Here is a 22,963-nt window from a genome sequence, read left to right on the forward strand (position 1 = left end):
CCGCAGGTGGTTGGGCCGCGGCTGCCACCACAGACTGACTGCTTATGTTGCTGATGGTGGAGGTGTTGCCGTTGGTGCTTAAATGGTTTGGTGTGGTGGTTGATGGTGGCGGCAATCGATCTACTTGCAAATGCAATTACTTTTATTGTTGCTTGTTGTTGTACTCGCTATTTGCTATTACTCGATTTGTATGAGTTATGCGCTGCCACAATTATTGCGTCGGAGATTTTGTGTAAGCGTAACTGTAATTTTTTAAATTTTGTTTTTCCAATTTTAAATTTTTTTATTTTTCCAAATTTTTTTCATTTTCCTTTAACTTTTGTTGTTGCTGCCGTTGATTTTTGGTGTGCTCGTATTTGCTTGTAAATCAGTCGATATTCGCGATATTTCGTGAATAATTCGTGTAAATATTTCATGCAACACACATTTTCTGGTGTATTTGGTGTTGCACTGCGTTGTGTTGTGATGTGTTGCCACCATTTAAAGTGTTCATATTTTCCCCCTAAACAACCATAAATGGCGTGGGTCGGGTGGCGGCAACATGTTGCTGAGACTTATGTTGCACAGCACGCCTCGCGTAATCGATTCTGTGCAGGCTGCTTAATTTCTGTGACTAACTTTGGTCAGTGCTATGTTTGTGTTGTTGTTGCTGGTATGCCTTTGCTGCCCACTGTTTGCCGCCTACTGCCTTACGTAATTGCTTGCGTTGAATATGGAGCTTGCTGGAGGGGCGCAACACCGCCATCGCCAATAATGGATATTACCTACCATCATCACACCGACTAAAATGCTATTCCAATTGCATCGGTTTGTTGAATTATTATTGGTCAGAAGTACGTGTACGTAATGAGTGCAGGCAGCACTGTTGAGGCCTGCCGGCTGACGGGCAATTGCGCCGTCAACAGCTAGTCAACCCATGAACGCGTGCGCCAATTTTCACAATCGCAATCACTCGCAATCACATTCGCACTTTTCGGTGAACAGACATTCTGCTTTTTTTCTGCAATCACACGAATTTACATTTTCATTCATGCACATACACATATATATCTATTTAGTTGCTTGCATATTTATTTATTTGCAATTTATTTGTTTGGCCGCTCGTTGATTGACCATAAAAAGCTTTGAGTAAAAGTTAAATCGTATTTACGATAGTATTTGCTAATTTGATAGCCGATTTACTGACTGACTTACGCCAAACGCGTATGCAATTAATGATTTTTAAATGTTTGGTAATTTTTGTTTTATTTTCGCGTTCGAATTTGGAAAATTTATGCACGTTTTAATTAATAAACATAAAATATTCGATTATGGGGTGTGTGAGAAAAGGTAGTTTTGTGATAAGATATATAAATAGATTTGTGAAAAGAAGGATTTACATAAATTGGAGTTTATATGTACAAACAACTGTTATGAAATCTAACAGAAATTGTAGCATTAAAATAGAATTATTGTAAATCTTCAACATGAAAAAGTGGCAGTAGTGACTATTTACTTATTTCTTAAAACTTTACAAGCAGTATTTTTCTGGCATCTTAGTAAAATCATTAGAACGAGTTCGTGCCTTAAGTCTTTTGTACAAAGCTAAACTCTGGGTACTGAGCTATGAATTTTCAAGTGTTAGTATTGTGAATTTGCAGAAATGCAGTCAAACTTACTTTACTTCTCTATAACACATCCCTTTGGTAACTTCAAAACGCTGCTGTAGTTACTGCAACAATTGTTATTACTTGTTGAGTTTTATTTAAATATTTCCTTTTCCATTTTATGGTATTTTTGGCTCTTCTAAAACCAATCGAGATAAAGAGGAATCAAGCTTGTTTACAATTTTAGGTATTACGTGAGGTGTTTAAATTTTGTATAGTTAAGCTGGAGATCAAGTGGGACAAAATTAGCGGTCGTTTGAGATTCAAGGTAAGGCAAAGGAAGCAAGGAAGGTGGAGTTTGGGATCATATCAAACCAAATTCACACTGGTGTATATCAGTCGATGAATTTTCATGTCCATAGACTATACTCGTATATATAATATTTTTCGCTTTCGTGATTTTAGATTTGCAAGTTGACTATGTGCCGAGTATAACGTTCAATATGTGAGTCATTTTATTTTCATTGAGTGAACATGTGATGACAAAAAAGAATTTCATTTTTAATGCCAATATTATTTATATTTTTATGGCTACTAATTTAAATACATTCGTTTACATTTTATTCTTCTATCTAGATATATTCTAGGATACAATATTCATACTAAAAGCAGACTTCTGTAGTATCAGAAAATTCAGAGACTCGTGAGTAATTTTTCTTAACATTGTATCGAAACTTTAAAGTGCTATAAAGTTCATAATCGTCCACAAATCGGTCTAAGGGTGGCTCAGCTTAGGAACAATAAAAATCTGACTTTTGAGTAGCTTTATGGGCTAATGCTGTATTTTGGTCTGTCCAAAGGTTTTCTTTTTAATTATTAATGAAATGATCTCCGGTTCGTTGTGCTGAAACTATAACTTTTCGGCTCATTTGTTTTTTTCGTAAAGCTTTTATCTTGCAATAACAATTTACTGTAATTTTCCACTTATTTTAGAGCACAAGCTACAAAATGTAGAATATATTTTTCAATATCGAAAAGTTGTTTCTTTCAATCTACCAGGGCTAGCATAACTTATTTAGAAGAAAGAAATATAAAATCACATTTATTTTCCGTAACTCATTTTCTTCTGTTCATTTTTTTATATCAAATATTTGCTACATAGCAAGCACTAGATTTAAAATATTTTTATGGTGCTCAGAACCTATACTCAGCTTTTTTATTAATTTCAATATATTTAGAATCTGTCTAATTACAAAAACAATAACTAAATTTCTTGAAAAATGAGCAAGATTTGTGGAAGCATGAAATTAAAAACAAATCAAAAAATATTTAACAAAAAAATCGAAAGGCATCCCGTCTAGCGGGTGGTATCTTTTCAATATTCTACATTGCAAACCATTATTAAGCAGTTGAATCGCAAACATATTTCCATGGTACTCCAATCGGCAGAGATAAATTCTTCGACTGCCGCCTTTACAGTAAGGAACTTAATATTCCGGTGGAGGACATCGTTTCTCAGATCCACCAAAGCAGCCATTATACTGTAACGAACTTTATTATAAAAAGCTTAATTTTATATTTGAATTAGCTAAACTTTGAATCCCCGATTTGAATGCGATACGTCCAAATCGGTCTAAGTATTTTTAATAAATTAGACACATGTATTTCAGTCTGAGGAATCTTGGCATAACCCTTTCAGACCTGACACTAAACTACTGAATTTTTTTCCCCCATTTTTAGGACATAGAGTCTTTATGTGATATAAAAACATATTCGCCATCTAAATTTTTGTGTTTCAATTTCCTTCTAGGGTTTCGAGGACCCGCACATTTGATGCATCTCGGTCTGATTTCGTTTGAAATAAACAAACCCACACATGCTAACTATTTAAACTTTTTATTTATTTTTTCGTGTGATAAATAGTGAAACAAGTATTTTTCTTATTTAAGCATAAATATACATCGCACTTGGTGCATCGCGTGCGCGTAAGTGACTTACACTCTTTTCGACGGCACATACGGGCTGATTTTAGGTCAGATTCTTCTGGCCAGTGATTGATACCATCTAGCCGCTTTTCAGGGCATGGTTGGTCTGCTGGACGGTATCGTTTAGAAGGTGGAGTTAAATCAACGTCGCCTGATTCTGATCCAGAGCACCACTCCACGTTCGTTTTAGTTTGATCTGCTACCAAAGCTTCTGCTAGCGCAAGCCGAAAACTTAACAAATCGTGTATAGCCTTTGGCGGCATTCTAATATCCCGACAAAAATTACGATACTCCATCCAAGCATTGCAACACGCTAAGTCACTGCCAAAATACCATCATCTGTAAGCATTTCTTTGAAATGAAATGCAAGAAAAAGCACTTGTGTTTAGTTACTTAAGACCTGATACGCACAATTGATGCACTTGTTGAAAAGTACGGCTAAATCATACTTACTTTGCATTGAATCACTCCTATTCATTTTAAATATTAGAACTTACTATTTTTTTAGTTATAATATGCACTCTTCACTATTTTTTCACCAATAATATTTTAATAATATTAAATACAACATACTGCTGCAGCTCTCTTTGAAAAATTCGAAATACGACTTTAGAATTTCATCACCACGTGGATGACGGTAAACCGAATAGCGCAATAGTGCAAAAAGAAAAGGTGCACAATAATCAGCACAACCCATGCATATCGGCCTTTTTAACATAAGTGCACAAATAGTAAAGATCTTGTCATTGAAACATGACCGCACAATTGATGCATCACGGTCTGAAAGGGATAAGGATAGCTGCGCCAAATTCTTTTTGAGCTGAGTTATTTTTGTTTTTACGCGATCTCTCCATGTGCTCCACTTATCAATTGTAAATTCCAGATGTTTTCGGCATGGTTTTGTTGGTAATAAGTTACACAAAAACAAAAAAGAGAATGTAAAGAAATAAATTAGATGTCCTCACTGGTCTTTGCCTTTTTCGCTACATTTTTCTCCCTTTCACTTATAGGCCGTTTAGAAAAAAAACATGTCCAAGGAGGTCTGTTTCTTCCTCCCTCTCAGAATGTTCCGGAAATGAGTTAGGCAAGTGTCATTAAAAAGGTCAGATGTACGACTTGTTGCAACTTTTTCTGGTTGTTTTTTTTTTCCACGAACTGTGAAACTCTCTCCCACATTCCTAAGATCTCCTTTATCTCTACTGCGTGTTACTACCGAACCGAACCGGACTCGTATCTCGAATTTCGCTCGTAACTAAAAGCAAAAAATCACTTGCTCGTCGGCTCGTCGGCTCGTATCTCGAAAAACTCGTATGTTGGGGCACTCGTATGTCGAGGTACCACTGTACTCGAATTAACGAAAAATTCGATAAAACGAACAGACCTGACAATTAATGTATTCGTTATTTCGGAAAACTACTGTAATTAAATTAAAATACATTTTTCGATTGAAATGATTTATGAATTATTTTTCATGATTTATATTGCAAACACTCAATTTATCATAAATCCAATTTCAACATATATTTACTTGTATACATTATTATTGTATTAAAAAAGTTACTATCTCCCACAACTAAAAATAATATATATATGGGGCAACATATTTTCATTATGCCATCAGTTATTTTTTTTATATTTTTTATTTTTATTATGCCAACAATGCGTACATTTCAACATCAATTTTCCTGTGCATATCCAATACGCGCCACATATGTATTTAATATTGGCAACGGCTGAAGTAAGCAATTCGCACATTTCTCACATTGCTTGCGCAGTTTTCCCTCAACTCTTGACTGAATGAATTTTATGCATTATTTATAGGTGTACGAAATTCGGGAAAATGCAAACAATGCCACATTAAAATATATGCTATCACATTATGCTAGGCGAGCACAGCGATAAGCACATAAATAACTTATTATCACAGATACAAATATATGTATACATACATATGTATGTATTATATGTATGTATGTCTTTATGTGTGCATGTATGCTTGTGCCTTTGCTTGCAACAGGAAAATATTACGAGCGCTGTTGCATTGATTTTCATAATTGTTTTAACGTCACATAAACAAAAAAACTGCATATGTTGCATGCCACATGGATTAATATATGCTGCCACATACATGCATACATGCGTACCTCTGGGTATTTAATACATGTGTTGTGTTGGGAATCGGTTTTTGTTACAATTGCGTTTGGAGTGGGTTTGTCGTGTTAATTTTATTTTGCTTTTTTCACTTTTTTTCATTATTTAATTTTTGTTTTTACATTTAACGACATTGTGCATGTGTGCTTTTGTGCAAAAATCAGAAAAAATTATGAAAACCATAAAATCGTTGTATTTATGAGGGTTCGGAACATGTTTCTTTCGCTGCCATACTTCCTCAAATCTGTTGCATGTTGCCGCTATTTGCAGTCTAATGGGATTGCCTGAATGCCTCTATTGATAATTTATTTCATTTGCTTTCGCATATAGAGGTTGTTACACTTACATACATTGGTACACATAACTGTAATGCATTTTGTTGCAAGTTTTGCTTTTCCTACTATTAACTGCATTTTTATTTTTATTTTCATTTATTTTTCATATTTTCAATTTCTACGTTATGGACTTTTGCATAAATATGCGAAATTATAAATGTAGACGCGGTGGTGGTGGGCAGTTAGTAACACATGTACGTACATATGTTTGTTTGTGTTAGCATTACAAAAATATTAAAAAATTGTAAAAGAGATATCGCTCACTTATTGAGCAATACGGTGTTGGCCATTATTTGGTAAATGAAAGTTGCCACACTTGCGCACATAGCCGTTATGAATGTCCATACGAGTACCTAGTGCTCATGTACATGATTGTATATTTGTGTGTGTCGTGTGTATCTTACAATGTTGCCACCAAATGTGCACCGACAAATCGGAAAATGAAGTGAACACTTGTTGTTGGCCAAAAATTAAATCGAGACCATAAATCTGCGGTGGACGGTTTTCAATGTGCTAAGAATGGTCGACATCGTTTCGGCAGCAAACATATTATCATCTCATTATCTCGCTTGCATACTGAATTAAACATACTTAGTGGCACTTAAACATACCCTATAGGTAATACAATTCATTAAGAAAGCTAAGCAACCGTATAGCAAATTTTATATTATGTAATGGCATGATATATACTTCTTCTAGAAGATATATGTACGTACAAATTATTAATTAATTTAAATATACAATTAATTAATATATCATTTTCCAATTCTTTATAAATAATGGTACTGATATCAGTAGACGTACGTTGTAGCTGCTTCAAATAGACCGGCAACTATACACCAGTAGCCATATACAATAGGGGCGTTCTGTTCTAAAAAGAGAAGAAAGTTCTTGGATCTCCATATATTTGTATATAATTGCGATACAAATTCACTAGATAATTATTCTCCTGTTTAATAGTGTTCACCTTGATGTTAGTAAAAAATTGCATGACTCTGAAAATTTTAGATTTTATAAGTCGTATCTTCATAACATAAATCCACACAAATGTTTTCTAATGTCTTTGGAATGGACCGTTTTTCCAAAAAAAAATATTTTTTATTATATTTTAAAACAGAACTAATCCTGCCGATATGATATCAATCCTTAAAGCTACCTAGGTATTTAAATTTGGTTCTATCTCAAGATTTGTTATATTTATGGATGTCATTCTTTATACCCAGATGCTCATAATAAGGAATGAGTAGTTTTGAAATAAGTAACACTGTTATTATACTCTCGCAACAAAAGTTGCTAAGAGAGTATTATAGTTTTGTTCACATAACGGTTGTTTGTAACACCCAAAACTAAACGAGTTAGATATAGGGTTATATATACCAAAGTGATCAGGGTGACGAGAAAAGTTCAAATCCGAATGTCTGTCTCTCCGTCCGTCCGTCCGTCCGTCTGTGCAAGCTGTAACTTGAGTAAAAATTAAGATATCTTGATGAAACTTGGCACACTTATTTCTTGGCACCATAGGAAGGTTGCTTTCGCTGCCACGCCCACAAAATGGCGAAAACCGAAAACACATAAAGTGCCATAACTAAGCCATAAATAAAGCTATGGAAATAAAATTTGGTATGAAGGATCGCACTATGAAGGGGCATATTTGGATGTAATTTTTTTGGGGAAATGGGCGTGGCCCCATATATCGAACAAGAGGGCCTCGGTGCTTCTAACCTAATATTATGGTTTCCAACTTTCAATGGACTTTATGCACTATATATAAGGAATATGTGGGTCAAATTGTGTATTATATAATATAAATAAAGTTAAATAAATAAATTGCGAGAGTATAAAATGTTCGGTTACACCCGAACTTAGCCCTTCCTTACTTGTTTTTTTCTTTTAAGTTGTGTATTAATTTTAAGTTCTTAGTTTCTTTCCTAGTTTTATAAATATCTGTTATAAAGTCAACAAAATGGTCAGAAATTTAATTTGGTAAATTGATACATTGTCCATACCTTAGTTATAATTTGTAATGTCAGGTTAAATTCAAACGGTAGATCCAAGTAAGGCAAATTTGAAACTGTGATAAGTCACTATGAGTCCTGCAAACTTCCACTTAAAGTAATTAGTGTCAAATGGATGGAATGCACCATCCGCCTTTTCAGGTGTTTAAAAGCTCTAATTTTTCATATACTGGAACAAAAAAAATTCAATCGCTATTTTGATTTCTAAAAAATGTATCTCGACTAAACGACACGAGCATTTTTTGAGCGATTGACAAATTGTGTGGGATTCAACGTAAAATGTTCATGAAGTATTGAATATAGGTCCCACTAAAGCCTATAGTTGTCTTATTCTAACTGACTCAACCAACCAGCGATAAACACTTGTCCTTGATGGGGATTCAGCGCAAAAAAAGTGAAGTCGAAAGTTGTCAAAAATAAACGCGCGAAAATGTTCGCGTTTTTATTCTATTTTTTGACCGAGATGATTACTTTAAAATATCAAACTTTACGATGCGTTTATGAGTTGCAACACTAAGGTTGTCAAATCCCGAAATATAAAATACAACCTACGTAACACGAATTTTTTGTTTGACCGATCCATTAATTTAAATAAGAAAACGGAGTCAATAATAGAAAATACAATATAAATATAAAAACAGAATATATTAATTTTATAGGCTCAACACAACCACTCTCCTAGCAATTTTGTTATTATAAAAATTATAAATTATTTTATATTTTTAATCCTGTGTTGTTCATTTTTTATTATCTCCCTATAGTTTGACTCAATAATCATCACCTTAGTGATAACAGTAATATTCAAAATAAAAATTAAAAAATCATTACATTTATACCCAAACATTAATCTGGTTACTTAACACCGCAATCTGATACCACACTCATGATTATTAGGTAAAATTTTCGCTACAGGCTAGTTAGTTGCCCAAGTGGCCCAAGCATGCAATGACCAGCCGCATTCACCATACAGGTGAATTACAAGCGCTACACATGCAGTGGCGCCACAATCAGCACGCCAAACATAAACCGAAATACACATGGCATGCCATATCAATAGCAATCACCAAATCAGCAGCAGCAAACTACCGTAGTTTAATCAAAGCGGTCGTGTTGAGGAAAAAAAAACAAAAACAAACCGATACACCGACAACCGCATTAAAAAAGCCATACAATACATTTTCAGAACACTAACTGTAAAACGTTACAGAAAAAAATATAAAAACAAACTTTAGCTGCCCACAATCTAACCAGCTTTGAGGTATGTATGTATATGTTGTGGATATTTGTGTTTGTTGTTGTCCTCACAGTCGATATGCTCGAGAAGCGGATCAAATTGCGATTTCGCAATTTACTTAGCCAAAAGATCGTAAACGGTAGTTGTCAAAAAATTTATGCCACCATTTGTTGAAATAATTTGTCAGTCAGCAAAAATTATGCTTAGTACACATGGACTTACTTAAATACGAGTACATGTATTACTTATCGGGCCATGATATCAAGATTGTTTTACATTATTTTATTGCCCTCCGTGTTTCTTCCAAAAACGAGTACTCTGCTCCACAAATACTGTTTAAGGACATTCGTACGAGTGTAGTTTTTTGCGCAAAGTTAATTGTACCGTTACTTAGGCTAGAATAATTCTAGTCTAGAATAATTAAAATACACTTTTGGCATGAATGCGTGTATTTATGAGTACTTATGGGGGGCTATTAAGCGCTCACAGCAATTTAATGACATAAAAGCAGACAGACACACATACATATATGTATAGGCTTAATTAGATGCAGGGGTGTGGCAATGCATAATTGGATTTTATTACTAGTTTTATTGACATAATTGGCAAATACTATAATAAATGAGTTCACTTGCTTATTGGGCATTCTTAAGCACCCAAGAAGTAGTCATTTTGTTAGACAAGTGCTGTGGCTGAAAAAAATCATAATTATTACGAAATCAGTTACAATGTTGCACTTCGGTATGTGATTGTTCTACATATGTAAGTGATATTTTTCGATTAAAAAACAGTTAGTAGACCTACCGCATAATGCAGCAATTAATTAGAAATTATTATTTTTTTACTTAATTTTAATTTTTAATTTCTATTTTTGTTAAAAAAACACTTAAAAACAGACAAAAATTACAAAAAATGTGATTTAATAATTATTAATCTATCCGTAAATAATATTTATACACCTATAGTGTGGACCTATGCTCCTTGCAGGAGTAGCAGGAACTTATATTTGTATACAGTGACCCACAAAATTGATCATAGACCATTGACCATTGACCATAATGGAGCCTCCTTCAAATTTCGGCGTAGGCTAAATGTGGTGTGCCAAAAATTTCCAATTTTTGCTTCTCCAAGTCCATTCGCGGCCATCCGATATTTTTTGGTATCATCCGTCCACACAACCTTCTTCCACTAACCAACAAAGTATTCAGTTGAATTTGTATATGGCTATATATAAAAAAAAAGTACCCGGAAATTGCAATAAAACACAAACAACTTACATATCAATCATCTAAATTGATTATATCCCATTCAAAATAGGCCCCTCCTGAGGCAATGCACTACTTCCAACGAACAATCCAATCATCGAAACAATTTTTAAAGCTATATTCCGGGATGGCCTTCAGTTCTCGTTACGAATTACTTTTGATGTCTTCGATGCTCTCAAAACGGGTTCCACGAAGTGGTAATTTGTGTTTTGGAAACAGGAAAAGGTCTCACGGGGCCAAATCTGGAGAGTACGGTGGTTGTTCGATGATATTTGTTGAATTTTTGTTCAAAAACTCGTTCACAATGATCACTTTGTGCACTAGTGAATAATCGTGGTGCAAAATCCAACTGGTGTTCCGCCACAAATCTGGTCTTTTGCGGCGAACATTTTCTCTCATACGCTTCATAACGCCAAGATAATATTCTTTATTGGCGGTTTTGCCCTCCGGTAAAAATTCCTAATGAACAACACCACGAATATCGAAGAAAACGGTCAGCAACACCTTGATTTTCGATTTGCTTTGGCACGGTTTTTCAGATCTTTTGGCACCAATCGCGCTGCAACTTTCCGCATACTCAAAACATCAACCAAAATATGACGAGCGGTCTCATGAGACATGTCCATTATTTGGACTATCTCTCGCAAACTATAATGACGAGTTTCGAGCACCATTTCCATTATTTTGACGACCTTTTCTCTACGTTTTCTTCAGTTGAAGAGGACGAAGGCCGCTCTGAACGTGGAAAGTCGTTCACTTCTTCTCGCCCCTCTTTGAACAATTTATACCAATCGTAAACTTGAGTTTTCGACATGGTTGAATCACCAAATGTTTTTTCAACATTTCCAACGTTTTGGCACAAGAAATTTCGTTTGAAACACGAAGGCGGAATCGAAGAAGGAATGGCCATTCAAAAGAAGCGTCATCAATTGTGTGAGTCACTGTATATGTTTTCGATTTTTGAAATCTATATTTGCATTAGATCCGACAGTTGAGCTGCGCTCAAATTCAGAAATGCAAATTCGGAGATTTTAAACTCATTGGGTTTACCTGGAATTCTTACCTATAACTTTATCATTAAAATGAATTTGAATCCCCCGAAGTTGTGTAATGAGTATTGGCACGATACTAGTCATAAAATAAATCATGGGCAACATTCTTGAAGCCAACATTTTGAGTGTACCATGCCTAGGTTACGTTGTACTTCTACCACGGGTCCTAATGATGCCTTCAGGTTCGCCTATACCTTTCAAACGTTTGCAATTTCCAATCCTTTTGAATTTTTCTATGATTATTAATAAGGCACAAATTCAAGCAATGACAATTTGTGGCTTAAATGTGTAAAATCCATGCTCTTCTCACGGTCAATTATTATGGAATGGCCTAATTGCTATAAATATGCATGAATAGTGTTAGATTTTGTAATAACTTTTCAATAAGATTTTCATCAAACCTCTCCATATTATTTCAGTTTATTCAGAAAAAGAACGACGTATGTCGGATTCATTAGTATTTCTATAAGTTTGTTGTTAAAATTAATATGTACTACAATACATGCCGTACATTTGTATTTTCGATAACCATAGAAGATATTTTGGCTCTTTTTTTTGAAATTTTTAAAGAAATTTTGATGTTTATTGTATTTTACCAATTACCACCAATATATCGAATATGTTCATACATACACAATATTTGAAAATAACCTCCTTTTGAATTATTTACCCCTTAACTTCAGCTTATTGATGCACAGTTGAACTTCCCCAACATGAATCACCTTAACTCACAAAAAAAACTTCGAGTTAGAGTTATGGTAATTTGTATGAAATTTGACTTCTAGTGCCAATTCAAGAGTTCGAGTTTTGGAAGTTTAACTGTATATCAATTCTAAAGAATATAACAATGTCTTGTTTATGTTTTATTTCACAAATTCCTCCCCAAAATTGCTACCAAATACTTCAAACAGAGCGTCTCAAAAATGTCAATTTATGGTTGTTGCCTACATATGGGCATTTCCGCCATGTCGAACGTGATAATCGAACACATTTCAACAAAAAAATATGAACTAAAATGTTTTTTAAATTTGATTTTGATTTGATATTTTAGTAGCCCTTTATTAGCCCTTCATTTAGTGTTAAGGTTGATTTTGGAACGATTTTCATTCACAAAATAATTGCTAAAAGCCAAGACACTCCGATTTCAGCGAATTTTGAGGCAATATTCAAATGTCCTTTAAAATTTAATTTCACCCAAAAATTATTTTTCTTTTTTTTTTTTTTAATATTTACCACATTCGTACGGGACATTTTTTTCCATTATAAGAGTTATGTTGATTTTGTTGTTGTAAAAAAGTAGTAAATGTATTTATTTTTAAATAACATCAAACGAAAAACTCAGCAAACATTTTCTATAGTATGAAATGCAAATAGTATTATGAATGTGAAATACAATTTTTTTTTTTCAGAAAATGCTGTCCTCGCAGCTTTTAATTCTTGACCATCGCAACAATGGAATGTATTTAACTACTTTCCACTTTTCATCTCAATTATATAATAAGAAATGATTTTCAATCTCATCGATTGACGTAAAATACATTTGAACTCCAATTATACTATTTTGTGCACATTGATAAAATGAAAATGTATCGGGTATAACAATGTTTTTGAACTTCGTTATCTGCCAGACTTTCCTTTTGATAACTGCTCCGACTCCATCGACGGCTCCTTTTCCTATAATTTTCGGCAAAATCTATTTGAATGACTGGTTCAGTAGAATTTAAGTAGTTTTTGGTTTCATCAAAATATTTTTGCTAAGTGGTAAACAAGGGTCAAGTTTTTTCGATGTTAGCTATTGGGTCAGAAAAAGACCCAACGGTATTGGTAAGAGCTACATATATGATTACCTATTTTCCGCCAATGCTGCGAGTTAACTTCATCATCCATATTTAGTAAATATGCTAGAGGAATATATTGATATTTTAAATCTGTTAAGCATTTCGTGTTTGTCATACAGGTTTCGTTATTGATATTATTGATATTGCAGCAAACACATTTAAATTCTTTGGAAAAGAAGATATAATTTTTGCGTAACTTTCCAACGAATAACCGAAAATGGCATGGTACATGAAAACGCACATATTGTGTGACATATTAGTGAATAATTTCACATGCCGAAGGCGCAATTTGAACAAAGTAGTTTTACCTACTGGCGTACGCCGATGATATCGATATCATTGGAAACAACACCCGCGCTGTTAGTTCTGCTTTCTCCAGACTGGATAAGGAAGCAAAACGTATGGGTCTGGTGGTGAACGAGGACAAGACGAAATATCTCCTGTCGTCAAACAAACAGTCAGCGCATTCGCGTCTTGGCTCCCACGTCACTGTTGACAGTCATAACTTTGAAGTTGTAGATAATTTCGTCTACCTGGGAACCAGCATTAACAGCAATAACAATGTCAGCCTGGAAATCCAACGCAGAATCACTCTTGCCAACAGGTGCTACTATGGACTAAGTAGGCAATTGAAAAGTAAAGTCCTCTCTCGACGAACAAAAACCAAAATCTACAAGTCTCTCATCATTCCCGTTCTACTTTACGGTGCAGAAGCGTGGACGATGTCAACATCCGATGAGACGGCACTAGGAGTTTTCGAGAGAAAGGTTTTGCGGAAGATTTATGGTCCCTTAAGAATTGGCAACGGCGAATACCGCAGACGATGGAACGATGAGCTGTATGTGTTATTCGACGACATAGACATAGTCCAGCGAATAAAAAAACAGCGGCTACGCTGGCTAGGACATGTTGTTCGAATGGATGAAGGTGCTCCAGCTCTGAAAGTATTCGATGCAGTACCCGCTGGTGGAAGCAGAGGAAGAGGGAGACCTCCACTCCGATGGAAGGACCAGGTGGAGAGGGACCTGGCTTCGCTTGGAATAACCAATTGGCGCCAAACTGCCAGAAGGAGAGATGCGTGGCGCGCTGTTTTGGACTCGGCTATAACCGCGTAAGCGGTGTCTACGCCAGTAAAGAAGAAGAAGAAGTTTTACCTAGTGCTTCATTTGGGTATTATTTTTTATACAACTCATATGCTTCAGTAACTGTCATTATCATATACCCTTTAGTAATTAGCTTTCCTTCTATCAAAACTATATCCTTCTTTCCCGAAGCTTGAACAAAACTTTAAACAAAACTTCTAGAATCTTTAATTGGTTCTGCAGCTTTTGCCAATGCTTGCTTGCATTTGTAAGGATCACATTGTGTTTGTCTTTCATTTCGCCGTTTAGCGAGTTTTTCTCGATATTGTCTCTTACGTATGCGTTCATACCTTCTTTTCTCTTCAATTATTTCAATATTTCCTTCAGCCAACATTTTCCATTTTTGTCTAGCTTTTCGCATTCATTCCATGGTTTTTAATTTGTAGTTTTGTAATTTTAACTGATCTTTCTTTAACTTTTCTCCCCACCTTTTGCAACTCTTCTTCTTCTTAACTGGCGTAGAAACCGCTTACGCGGTTATAGCCGAGTCCACAACAGTGCGCCACGCATCTCTCCTTTTGGCGGTTTGGCGCCAATTGGTAATACCAAGTGAATACAGGTCCTTCTCCACCTGGTCCTTCCAACGGAGTGGAGGTCTCCCTCTTCCTCGGCTTCCACCAGCGGGTACTGCATCGAAAACTTTCAGAGCTGGGGCACTTTCATCCATTCGAACAACATGACCCAGCCAGCGTAGCCGCTGTCTTTTTATTCGCTGGACTATGTCTATGTCGTCGAACAACACATACAGCTCATCATTCCATCTTCTGCGGTATTCGCCGTTGCCAATGTTTAAGGGACCCTAAATCTTCCGCAAAACCTTTCTCTCGAAAACTCCTAGTGCCGTCTCATCGGATGTTGACACCGTCCACGCTTCTGCACCATAAAGTAGGACGGGAATAATGAGGGACTTGTAGAGTTTAGTTTTTGTTCGTCGAGAGAGGACTTTACTTTTCAATTGCCTACTCAGTCCATAGTAGCACCTGTTGGCAAGAGTGATCATAGTCCTTTATACGTTTGCCGTGGTCGTCATCAAAAGGGGGGTTTCTCATCCGAGGCCTGTGTTTCTTATTCACTGGTTATTCGTTTTTATGTGGTGGGTCCCAAGCCCTACGCACAACCGCATAAGCGGGATTCGCCTTCTCACTTTAGCTCGCTTCCAGACGGATGTCTGTTGGCTACCCAGAGGATACTTGGTCTAAGACCGGAAGTTGTGAGCTGCTTGAGCCACATGTAAAAGAATCGTTCCTGGCCACTCCCAAGTGAATGGCAGTCAGAAACTTTCCTCACTTACGTGAACTTCTACATATGACTCCATCCTCCCTTTTGCAACTCTCCTTATTCTTATTACATAATCGAGGTTGATTTATGTTATACAGCATGATGACAACTGTTGCTACTTTTGAATGCAAAATTAACTTGTAATGGTCCAGGCATTTCCAATGATAATAAAAGTTCTTTGGGATACTTGACTACGTCATCTTGGTCTGTAGCTCTGTCAACTCTCCTGGAACAAAATTAACAAAATTATAAATAGTCGCTTTCACTTCCACGACATCTTTGTTTTTTTGCCACGAATATTGGTCATTCACTTAGCCAATTATGGGTATTATATTGTTGTTTATGTCTTGAAAAACACGATGGATAAGTTCCTCCTTCCAGTTCGTGTCAACAGCGACCTTACCACTATCTAGCAACTGCTTCTACAATCGCAGTTTGATCTTGTTCAAAAACTCCTGTATGTTAGTCCTTAATTAGTGATTCTGTTTGTCCCAAATTATCAACTTGCATATCTAGAGAATCTTCGCTATAGCGGTATTTTTGGCGACTTTGCAAACTGGTGTTTCGTTGATTTGAAATTTAGTAGTAATTTCAAGGCTGAATGCACAGTTTGTCTGCCTACTAACAGGTGGCAAGTTGCTGCTATTCCGGTTATACTTTGATGGTGAAAATTAGTGAAATCGGTTCAGGAATTACCTCAGCCGTCATTTTCTATATATGATGATTTTCGTTATTCTATTGGTTTTTATGAATATATGGGTCAGTATTGTGTGTTATCTTAATAAAATTATATCAATTGCGAGAGTATCAAATGTTGGGTTGCACCCGAACTTAGCATTTCCTTACTTGTTACAAATTGTTTTGGGCTATCGGCACAACCTTATACAATTAAATAATTAGAGCAATATCTTAACAAAGCAACCATGACAACATTCTTTTTTTCTATTTTTTTTTTATTTTTGTTGTCAACTCATATAAAGTTCTTTTATTGCAATCTTCCGCGCAATTTTTCTATATTTACTTACTTTCTAAAGCTTTCTTGTCCTTGCTCGAATATTTCAAGACTAAAATTAGCCAGATCGGTGTGCCCGTTCTCAACTTTTGTGTGGATTTTAGACTTTTTCAGCCATTTTTTTCTCTCCGTAAGAACCATCCTTGTACTCGTACTTCAAGGAATATTGTAAAAAAAGAATTAGCGAAATTGTTGCAGCTTTTCTCGAGTTATGCGCTCATCAACACATTTAGCAATTCATTTTTATATTATAAACTAGCTGTGCCCGCGACTTCGTCCGAGTGGAATAGTGATTTTGGGCTTCGTCTTTATCTTCGTCCGCGTCAATTTCTGTTATCAAAGAACTTCTGCGTAAATTATATTTTTTGTTTTATTTCCTGGTGGCAGAAGAACATATTGATTTTCTCCGCAACCTGATCTTGACAACGCGACATATAATTGGCCATGTGAAAAGCAATCTTTGCGTAAATCGATCCCCACGTGTTTAAATGTTTCCCCCTGCGATTTATTAATTGTAACGGCGTAAGGTAGCTTAAGGGGAAATTTAATTCTATTAAAATTGAAAGGTATATCATTTGGAATCATGGGGATGCGAGGTATAAGTACTGTTTGACCAACTGCTGGACCAGTCAAAACGATTGCAACAATCACGTTATTGCGATGAAATTTGACTTGAAGTCGGGTCCCGTTGCATAAATTAGGTGGTTTCAGATTTCTAAGTAAAATTATGGGGCGCCTAGTTTTAGCTTAAGGGAATGAGGAGGAAGGGCACTTGGGCTCAAAGAATTTAGAAACTCCTGTGGGTAATGGACCACATCTTCTTGATCCATTACATTATCAATAGATGATAACTATATATCTTCAAGTAACTATATCTCCTTCAAGTTTATTTAAAATTATGTCATTAATTTCGTCCACGCTACTGTTTCTCGCCGCCAATATTGCCCTTTGACACATCCATTCGTGATCTTTATTTTCTATTTCGCTGATGTCAGGGTAAACTTTTAATATTAAATATACTCTTATTACTACTATTAATACTCTCACTCCTAAATCGCGGTCAATTCCAATTTCATCTTGAAAATGAGGTATTTTCCCGTCTCCTACTAAAAGTAATTTTGAAGGGAAAGTTATACTACCTCCCCCCAAATGGGCTCTCATATTTGTCGATAATTTTAAAATATTTACAAACTTCCATAATGGAGAACTTTTAAGGCAAGACTTTACAATGTCTGCTCTAGTTCCCCTTACTATTACGGGTAAAGTTTGTCGAAAGTCCCCAGCAAACATAACAGTAATCCCACCCATTTTATCATAGCTTCTAAGATCTCTAAGAGTTCTGTCTAGAGCTCCTACGTCAGCTCTATGGATCATGGTACATTCGTCCCAGATTATTAAACTGACATCTTGTAAAACTTTTCCCAAAGGTCCATTTTTACGTATACAGCACACGCTATCTTTCTCTAAAGAAACAGTTAGGGGCAGTTTAAAAGTGGAATGAGCTGTGCGTCCACCTGCTAATAAAATTGCAGCTATACCTGACGACGCTACTGCTAAGGCTAGCTGTTCCTGAGACCTTACTTCTGCTAATATAAGATTAGTAATGAAGGTCTTGCCGGTCCCACCGGGAGCATCAAAAAAAATGCTTCCTTCATTGAAACGAATACTTTGCAGAACACCATTATACGCTGTCACCTGGTCATTAACTAATCTTGGTTGATTTTGAATAATATACTCATTTAATTCATTTATATCATATGGTTTTCGCAATGCTACTTCCAACGGGTCCAAAAGCGAATAATTTCTTTTTGATGTAGGAAGCCCATAATCAGTTAGGGATTTGTCGCAAATCTCATGAATTTTATCTTCAATCATGATTAGTCCATCATTGTATACATCATCATTATAATTACTGTAAAACTATCCAACACAAAAAGAATTATTCAATTCGAACCAGTAGTTTCGGAGATTAGCGCGTTCAAACAAACTCTTCATCTATATAATATTAGTATAGATTAAGCTATTAACTTTTCGTGTCTGACTTTCTTTAACTGACTATTTTACGATGAGTCAATTTACGACATAATTGTCTTAGCACTTTTAACTCTTTGAACATGATATTAGTGCGTTTTTGTTCAAATAAATTCTACTTCTGAAAATGACCTCCAAGTATCAATAACCAATTTTGTTTAGGTTGTCGATAATAGCAAGGGGACTATACATAAGACTCTCTACTATTAACCTACTTATTCGACTCCTTCCATTAATACATTATGTAACAAAATATATTAATTAAAAAATAATAAACAAGATTTTGCATTGCTTTAGCAATTCTCACAAAAAACTCACTTATATATTGTCGATATGTATGTATGTATATAAGTATGCACTTAATATGTGTGCAGTCATAGATACAGACGTAAATGGCGAGTAATGACCATAATTGTTGCAACTCTTTTATGTCATTATTGTCAATTTGCAATGCTATTTATCGCATTGCTTGCAACACCAAGTCACCAGCAGCGGCATTTTCACATACAAACATACATTCGTAGATACATAAAGACATGAATTGCGGCAAACAACGAGTCAGCAATGGTTTAAACAGTTCCTACTCCCCAACTGGACATGCTCATAAAAAAAAAAATAAATAAATCTGTTTGTATGTCTGTATGTCTATTGGTGTGTGTAAAAAAGCGAATATGAGTGAATAGAAAGTAATGGACAAGAACAACAACGGCCGCTTATGCAGCTTTGTATGAAAATAGCAAACGTCAGAGCTCGCTTGTTATGTAATCGAAAACTGTAAGTGGTCACTTTCTTGTATTAAACATGCTGTTGCAAAATAATATACGGCCAAGCGAATAAATATGGCATCAGCAAAAGCAAAAACAAAACACTCCTCAATGGAGGCTAAGCAAAAAATATGGAAGCAAAAATCATTTGAGAAATGAACTCAAACAAAAAGTCAGCAATTGCTGTAGAAAATCTCATGCCACACACAAAAAAAAACAACAACAACAAAAAAATCAAATGCACTTTTTTATTGTTCGATGTCGTTGTTGTTGTTATTACTTTTCTTGTTGTTGTCAATAGTGTTGCTGTTGTTACTTGCATTGTTGTTGTTATCTAACTATTTGTTGTTGTTGTCGCCGCGTTGACCAACTGACCAAATGTCCGCATGCACCAATTCACCAAGTTGACCGGTCAGCAACAATTCAGTCGCATCGACAACATTTCGCTTGTGGCATGCAACAGACGCTTGGCGGTGTGTGCATACATACATATCTATATGTATGTGTGTCTTGCATATTGCGGGTGTTGCACGTGTCTCTTTAGCCATAGTTTCGTATACACCCGCATGCTGTGCCGTTGCCCGCCACTGTGCCGTTGTATATCTGTGTGTTGCAAGTTATTTCTACGCTGCATTTAGGCTTATGGCAACATGCTTGCAATCGCTTTTTTTGTTTTTCTTGCATTTTGTCGCTGTTGTACAGTTGAGAATTTATTGTCCCCAAGATTAACCTCACTGTTGGCGCTGTTCAAATGGGCGCTGTTAGTGCACTTTAAATTTATAATCTGCACCGCCAATCAACGATCGTAATTCATAATTCGAACTAGTCGCTTGCCTTATAGACAGTTATAATACATACAAAACGCTAAATTGATTTCATTGGTCAATACAAGTACTTTTTTAGTATCGCAACATTGTTGCACAGTATAAAATATTTCCGTTTATCTAACGGTTGTTTGTAATATTTAAAATAAATCGAGATTGATATAGACTTCTACTTACAATATATGTATACTATACAGCTTGAAAATCTTTGATCCAATAGTGAAAGAACGGTATTTATTCTTCGCCATAGTCTCCATCTCGACTTATTACTTTTATTGTAGAGCTACTCCAACGTTTCAATGCCACTTATAAATAGTATGATGCTTCAAAACCTTAAAAATATACGTTCGGTTCCATATTGACCTTCTCATTTGAATGAAATCTATGTTCCAAAGTCTCACCTTTTGCATCGATCAAAGATAAAAATGTTACTGGGGATCAAATCTGATGAATACGGTAGACTATTTTATATCACAACTGCTTCAATTTCTCTTACGAATCACAAGCTGAATGAACCGAAACGATAATTTATATTAGAAAAACACTGCATCTATCTCTATTGCTTTTTCATACATAAAACTCCATGTATTATATGTATGTCCTTTGACTTGGCAATGATAACCACACTCAATTTCAAGTTCACCCAACAAAATTAAAGAATTTTAGCATTGATTTTCCTTCCTTTCTGCATTTTTAAGATCTTCTTGAAAGGTAACCTATCATATTTGATAGGTTAAACAAATCGCCCTTAACATTTATCAATCCACTACTTTCCCTTAACGATTTTCTTTAAAAAAAAAACAATATTTCATCAAAACTTGAAATTCAATTTTTTTCATTGTAAGCAAAAGCAGCAGAGTTAGCATCCCTTTAAGACCAATAACTCGATTACAATTGGAAAACATGTCATAGTCGATAATTTACTACTTAAGATGAGTACTCTTTGACCAGGAAAGAGATTTTTTATTTGTGAGTATATCTTTCGGCCAGGTCAGAGACTTTTCAACTCATTTAACATGTAAAATTTATCAGAAGAGGAATACATTTCTGCATTTCTATCGTTCCGTTCATATGTTCATCAGTTTCTACAAGATTGATATTGTAAATCAGCGGAGTCAATAATTCTCCAACCCACGAAACTGTATTGATTATAAAAATAATAATTTCTCAATATGCCTAACGCCTAAGTTTCGATTAAGGGGTTAGATGAGGTTCAGAGGTTTAAAAGTAGGGAATTTTTTCATTTGCTTTTAATATATACAATCATATTTAAACAGTATTTTGTGAAATTTCTATTTAAAAATTCCGAAAACTCAGCATTCCCCTTGACACCTTAAAATCAAAAAAGATTTGTCGTGGGATAGGCATAGAATTTTTTTTTCAACATTTGCAGATTTTTATCGAGCTATAACATAGATTTCTGTGACGCCATATTAACAGGTTGGCTAAAACCGATTGTTTTGAGGAAAAAACACATTTTGTGACAAAATTTAATTTTAATATTGACCACACAAGCATTAATATTGACTAACAACGTTTCCACACGTTTGATGTAATATGATTTGGTTTTACTTAAAATCCTCTTCATTTTACTTGTTTATTGGAAATTTTAGTAAATATAGGAAACAAGTGAAATAAAAAATATATGTTACGTATACGCCATGCCATGAGTTATAAATGACAACAACTGCCCATTAGATTATTCACTTCCACAACTATGTTTAAGTTATTCCATTATTTTATATTTTTTGTTGATTTATTGAATGTAACAATAACAAAAATGTTACAAAAAAATTTCGATCATTTTAAATTGTGAATCTAAATAATTCATAGCAAATTACTTTATATAAATAAGTGTAAAAAAATGTTAACTCATTGCCAGGATACGTACTCCACAGTACACTCGGCTGTCAAGTTCATTTCTCTTGTTTTATTGCAAATTAATTACTTTTATTAAATTGTATTTGTTTTGCATATGAATTCGCTATTTATAATACATATAACTATATAATTTGCATTAAGAAAGTGTAAATATATCTCTGGAATTATTACTTGACAAAAGAAGAAAACAATAATTTGTACTTATAAATATGCATATGTTTGTATATAAAATATTTTAAAATATGTTCTCTTTTATTACCAATAAAAATAAAAAATAATGTACCAACGATGAGAATACAAAAAAAATTATAAAAATAAAAATAATATTTTTTAAATAAATACATTTGCGTTCATTCACAGTTGATCTCCTTTTTACACGGTTTTTTTTTTGCACGGTTTTATTTTACACGGTGTTTTTGAACACTTCCCAGTTACCATTTTTACACGGTTTTATTTTTTTTACACGGATTTTTTATTTTAATTGTATACTTTTTTGCAATAAAATCAAAATTCCATTCGTCAATAAATTCTAAATTAGGTTTAAACTAAAAAATACAAATCATAGATTCG

The 22,963-nt window shown here is 34.8% G+C and overlaps 1 protein-coding gene across 1 annotated transcript in view; it reads left to right on the forward strand.

Annotated features, from left to right (window-relative positions):
* Positions 1-22,963, forward strand: part of LOC105216989 (zinc finger protein 845) — a 166,848-nt gene that overhangs the window by 136,917 nt on the left and 6,968 nt on the right. The window lies entirely within an intron of this gene.

Source organism: Zeugodacus cucurbitae, chromosome 6 (genome assembly GCF_028554725.1).
Source record: "Zeugodacus cucurbitae isolate PBARC_wt_2022May chromosome 6, idZeuCucr1.2, whole genome shotgun sequence".
Classification (NCBI taxonomy): domain Eukaryota; kingdom Metazoa; phylum Arthropoda; class Insecta; order Diptera; family Tephritidae; genus Zeugodacus; species Zeugodacus cucurbitae.